The 6000-nt window shown below is 35.4% G+C and overlaps 1 protein-coding gene across 2 annotated transcripts in view; it reads left to right on the top strand.

Annotated features, from left to right (window-relative positions):
* The first annotated feature begins 970 nt into the window (after positions 1-970).
* The window catches only part of LOC127698789 (uncharacterized), a 68320-nt gene continuing 63290 nt past the window's right edge, over positions 971-6000 (top strand). Inside the window, exon 1 of one of the 2 annotated variants that reach the window (XM_052202457.1) lies at positions 971-1041. The gene's annotated coding sequence lies outside the window, so the exon portion shown is untranslated. Of the gene's footprint in view, positions 1046-6000 lie in introns of both variants that reach the window. The other variant, XM_052202467.1, reaches the window with a different exon arrangement.

The following is a 6000-nucleotide window of genomic DNA, read 5'->3' as shown; positions in this document are numbered from 1 at the left end:
TCTCATTTCGTATCTCATTTAGTGATTTTTCCTTAATTTTAAGTTGCTCTTCTACTTTTTTAATTTTAATTTCTCTTGCTCTTAGTTCACTTAGTTTAGGTAGTGTTGGATCATCAAAGTTTTGTTGTTTCATTTTGGGTTTTCTAGTTTTAGGTATTGGCTTTGTGGTAGCTAGTGGTGTTGACTCATTGAGCAATGTTGTTTCTTGGTTCTTCTCTTCAATGTTCCTGTGAGGGGTTACAATAGCTAGATCTTTGTTGATGTTTTCTTGTTGCTTAAGTTCTTCTTGTAGTATGATACAGGGTATGCATACGTATGTTCCTTTTATTTCGGTCATACATTTGATGTGGCATTTGTTGTTGCAATCTTCGCATATGTCCCAAGCTGGATCTATGAGCATAATGTCACATACTGCGCAATTCTCCTCTGGTTGGGAGTTTGCTGATGTTTCATCTTTGTTGCAAACTTTCAATAATTCGGTTTCTTCTTCAAGTAGTTGTTGGGCATGGGTGTTACTCTGTGCGCACCTCTTTAATGTTAGGAGGCTAGATTTTGCTTCACAGCACAGCTTGCATTCATAGTAGTCCTTGCCGTTTGAGTTTTCTGCTAATTGTATTTGTTGTGTTAGTTTCTGGCATTTGTAGTGTACCCAGTGATTTCCAGTATCACAGTAAGTGCTTCTAGTTCTACACTTTTTGTTACATTTGGTACAAGTTTCATTGCTATCTGTATTTAGTTGTTCATTCATCCTTCTTCCTTTGGCAAGGTCGTTGTTGTCCAGGTGATTTTGAAGTTGGTTGCCTAGTTGCCTGTTTAATTCTTCAGTGTTCAGTCCTTTAACACCTTGTTCTTGCAGCCCCTTGAGGATAATCTCGTGTATGCTGTTGATAAAATTGGCTAAGAATCGAGCACTGCCGCAGGATGAATATGTTAGACTGGATCCCTGTTCTTTACCTGTTTGGCTCTCATACTCGTATGTTACCAGGGAAAGAACCAGTGAACAATAGGGAAAGATTTATTATGGTCTAAAGAAAAGAGAAAGTAGGTAACTAGCAGAGTGTAGCGGACGGAACAGTTTTAAAGGTTTTCGAACGGCTTACTGCCATAAATGAAACATGATTATGTAGCTGAAAAGGTTTAGATAAAACAAGAAGCAATCTGAACAACATGCTCAGTCATTAGTCCAAATAATTATGATGCGGAAGGCGTCAAAGCAAAAAAATAAAATAGCCTTTCAAGACGTCATATTAATTACTTGGGCTAGCTCAATCATATGGATATGTTCAAAAGTATGAAAGTACAAAAGATTAACTGAAATCAACAACTTCAACTACAACACACTAATGTCATGATTGAGCAACAGACGAAGCGAACGTGTCAACGTATATTTGTTCCGCCTAACAGAAGTTCCTCAGTCATGGTCTATTTACTTTGAAACTTTTGCTTAGTTTACATGTATTAGTTAGTGATTAGATCAGTTTAAGATGAACTACCAATGTTAAGTCAATGATATTTGGTATGCAAATTTATTGGCATTTGCAAGTATCGTTTCCATGGAGATTATATAGCCCCACCCCTGATCATGGTTCATTGACTTTGAAACTTTTACATAGTTTACAAGTTAATGTTTGTGTTTAGGTTTGTTTATAGGGAATGACTTATAATAAGTCAATGGTATTTGGTTCGCAGTTGTATTAGCATTGGCACATCTCATTCCGTGGAGATTGTTTAGCCATGTACCTTCAGTCATGGTTCATCGACTTGGAATATTTGCATAACTTACATGTTAAAGTATTGCTATTTTAATTTCAACATTTGCATTATCAAAATTACAAAAAGGCGAGACATATATCTGTGATAACAGTTTATGTTGTTTTATCTGCCATATAATAAAGAAGACACCAGTTGCTCGATTCTGTAGCGTATTTGCACCATACACAACGTATAATGTAAACGTGGCGCAAGTAAGTGGCTCCATCCTCAAAATTTTCAGTCAACCTCCGTTTCCCCCCCCTTTTTCTACGTATTGTAAAGATCAACCAAATCATATTTCCCACACGAATTGAATGTAATTAACACATTGAGATAACGGGAAACCTTTTAACTATTCCTCGTTGTCAGTTTCACCATAGGGATGCTGAAATATTTCCATATTTACAGTGTCTTTTTCATTTCCGCCAATTGCATTTGTCAAAATATTTTTTTAATTTTTCTTCTACTGCATGCTTTTACCATAAAAATTCCTGCGATTTCAAGTGCAAACGGGACCTTGTATTACCTCGATTCATACAAGGAAAAGTTAGAGAGGACCCGAATGAAAACCGAATGGTTACGAGTCTGGATGAAAAATCCATTGTCATCGCGACATATGCCGCGAACAGCAGTGGCAGGCGGCTACATCATCGCGGTATATGCCGTGTATAGCTTTGAAAGGGTTAAGTAAGATTTAATTTAATGTGTGTCTAAAATTAGGGAACCCCTGTTCTGACAGTTCTTCAAATGTCCGGTGATTTCTGTGCATGCCTTCTAAAATAGCTAATTTTGAATACAGGAAAGATTTTATACTACGAAATATAGTTATTTTGAACCAAACAGACTACCATGACTACCAAGGATGGGAAGCAAAATTTATTTCATTTTGATAAAATTTGACTTAAATGAAACCAATTTTATCTGATGATGTAATTTGTTTTAATGGAAAATGGCTAAATATGGTTAATCATGGGATTGCAATTATATAAATTTATGCTTGAACTTATCAATTTGAATCTTTTTTGTCCCTTCGGAAGACTAAAACAAATACAAGAACAATTCTATATGTGTTACGTTGCGGATATGATGAAATCAGGTACTGCACGATATCACCGGCCTCTTGGACACAGGGGATTCCACTGTATGTATAACATGCACACCCTTTTTTGTCACAGGAATTCAGTGGAAATTGTTTTTTTGCAATTTGGTGAAACTATGAGTTTCATGAGGTCCATTATTTAGTTATTCTAAAACATTTCACATTGAAGTGTTGAAATAAATCAAAATCACCATAAAAAAAACAAATGCAAGAGTTGTGTTTGTAATTAACAGAAAATTGAGAAAAACACAATCAGTTTCCAATATGCAAAAAATCCCATATTTTTTTTATATTTACCAGTAAATACTTGATAAACAACATTATTATTTGGAAAATGAAAAAAAATAAATGATTCAAAATTTGAAAAGAAACTTTTGTTCAAGAAAAAAACCATGGCCCAAAATGTAAACAAAAATCATGGAATCAACATTTTCTCTTATTTTGATGTACAGTGAAATTACCATTGCTGTTTGGCAATTTTATTTTTAGAGTAAAGACCTGTCATGTCTGTTGATCATGTTGATTGTACATGGAGGAATTTTATTTAATGTGCTAAGAAGCAAATGATTTCTTAAAACCAAAAACTAAATATTCCACTGCATGAGATTTCTCATGTCTTATTCTTAATTAAAGACAACCTATTAATTTTGAGGTTGGGTCCTGGCAGAATTTGAAATAAATATACTGGCCCCCATTAAGTTGGAAATAAACATATTTGCCATGGTCCCCCCTTTCAGCATTAGATGGTTGTTCCTTAAGCAAATTTTCAATAATTCAATAGTCATGGGCTGTATATTGTATCATACTTGATGAAGTTTTATTAACCTACAAATGACTTTTAACAGTGTTTTTAGACAAGAATCAGGGTATGACCTAGGGTTGTACAGCAGGCGTCTCCAGCTGTTTCTTTGCAATTAATTAATAACTTTAGAACCATTCACCCAATGCTTTTCGCATTTTAATATGTTGTTTAAAATGACAAGATAGACATGATAGAGTTTAATTTCAAATTGACAATTTTCACTTTTGCTATTCAGGAGTAAGGCCCCTTGTAGGTTTTTTTTCTCAGAATCTTTCAGTTACAAAATGTAGCTTATAGCTGCCAAATTCAGCTTGCCTGATCTCTCATTTGTTTACAAAAAGATCAATTATAGACTTGTCAAAAAGAAAGAAAAAAGTATCTGAAATATAAAAGTACAATGAGTTCAATCACAATGAGTTCAACTTGCTTTGAATAAAAAGAACGAATTTCTCTTAAATGCATATCTGAATTAATATAGTATTCAGTGTTCTAGCTAGGATATGAAGAGCACTTAAGTATGGTTTCTTGTCTGAAAAGAGACAACTTCATCATGTTTATAGGCTAAAAAATAAATAAATAATTTAAGTCAATTATATTTGCTGGATTTATTGTATTTTGGGGTTAAAAAAAGCTTTTTATACGACCGCAAAAATTTTGCGGTCGTATATTGGTATGACGTTGGCGTTGTCGTCGTTGTCGTCGTCGTCCGAAGACACATTGGTATTCGCACTCTAACTTTAGTTTAAGTGAATGGATCTCTATGAAATTTTACCATAAGGTTCAATACCACAAAAGGAAGGTTGGGATTGATTTTGGGGGTTATGGTACCAACAGTTAAGGAATTAGGGGCCAAAAATAAGCATTTTTGTAACTTCCAGACATAACTTGTGTGTTAGTGTATGGATCTCTCTGACATTGTACCACAAGGTTCCATATCACAAATGGAATGCTGGGATTGATTTTGGGGGTAATTGCCTCAAAATTTTAGGAACTAGGGGCCAAAAAAGGGGGAAAAAACAAGCATTTTTCTAGTTTCATGACAATAACTTGTGTGTAAGTGTTTGGATATTTCTGAAATTGTACTACAAGGTTCCATATCACGAAGGGAAAGCTGGAATTGAGTTTGGGGGTTATTGCCCGAAACGTTTAGGAATTGGGGGCCAAAAAGGGGCCAAAAAACACATTTTTCTAGTTTCCAGACAATAACTTGTGTTCAAGTGTATGGATCTCTCTGAAATTGTACTGCAAGGTACCATACCACAAAGGGAAGGCTGGGATTGAGTTTGGGGGTGATGAATCATAAGGTGGTTCAAAAAATTTGGGGGGGGGGGGGGGGTTCTTTCCTTTTTTATACGACCGCAAAAAAATTTTGAGGTCGTATATTGGTATGACGTTGGCTTCGTCGTCGTCGTCGTCCGGCGTCGTCGTCCGAATACACAATGGTTTTCGCACTCTTACTTTAGTTTAAGTGAATGGATCTCTATGAAATTTTACCATAAGGTTCAATACCACAATAGGAAGGTGGGGATTGATTTTGGGGGTTATGGTACCAACAGTTAAGGAATTAGGGGCCAAAAAGGGGCCGAAAATAAGCATTTTTGTAACTTCCAGACATAACTTGTGTGTTAGCATATGGATCTCTTTGACATTGTACCACAAGATTCCATATCACAAAGGGTCAATGCTGGGATTGATTTTGGGGTTAATTGCCTCAAAATTTTAGGAATAAGGGGCCAAAAGGGGGCAAAAAACAAGCATTTTTCTAGTTTCATGACAATAACTTGTGTGTAAGTGTATGGATCTTTCTGAAATTTTACTACAAGGTTCCATTTCACAAAGGGAAAGCTGGAATTGAGTGTTGTGGTAATTGCCCAAAACGTTTAGTAATAAGGGGCCTAAAAAGGGGTTTAAAATAAGCATTTTTTAGTTTCTAGACAATAACTTGTGTTCAAGTGTATGGATCTCTCTAAAATTGTATTACAAGGTACCATACCACAAAGGCAAGGCTGTTATTGAGCTTGGTTTGGGGGGAAAGGGGGGTGGGGGTGATGAATCATAAGGGGGGCGGGGGTCAAAAAAGGGGTAATTTTTTTTTTTCCTTTTTTTGTTTGTTTAAAATTTACATTTTAAGTTAGTTATTTTTTATCACGAAGAGAAAGTAGGAATTGAGTTTTGGGGTTAATTGCTCAAACATTTATGAATAAGGGGCCAAATATTGGTCGAAAATAAGGATTTTTTTAGTTTGCAACAAAAACTTGTGTTCAAGTGTATGGATCTCTGTGAAATTGTATTGCAATGTACCATACCACAAATTGAAGGTTGTGATTGAGGTGGGGGATGATGAATC

This window comes from Mytilus californianus, unplaced genomic scaffold, assembly GCF_021869535.1.
Source record: "Mytilus californianus isolate M0D057914Y unplaced genomic scaffold, xbMytCali1.0.p SCAF_1, whole genome shotgun sequence".
In the NCBI taxonomy this organism is placed as follows: Eukaryota; Metazoa; Mollusca; class Bivalvia; order Mytilida; family Mytilidae; genus Mytilus; species Mytilus californianus.
This window is presented reverse-complemented; position numbering and strand designations above follow the sequence as displayed.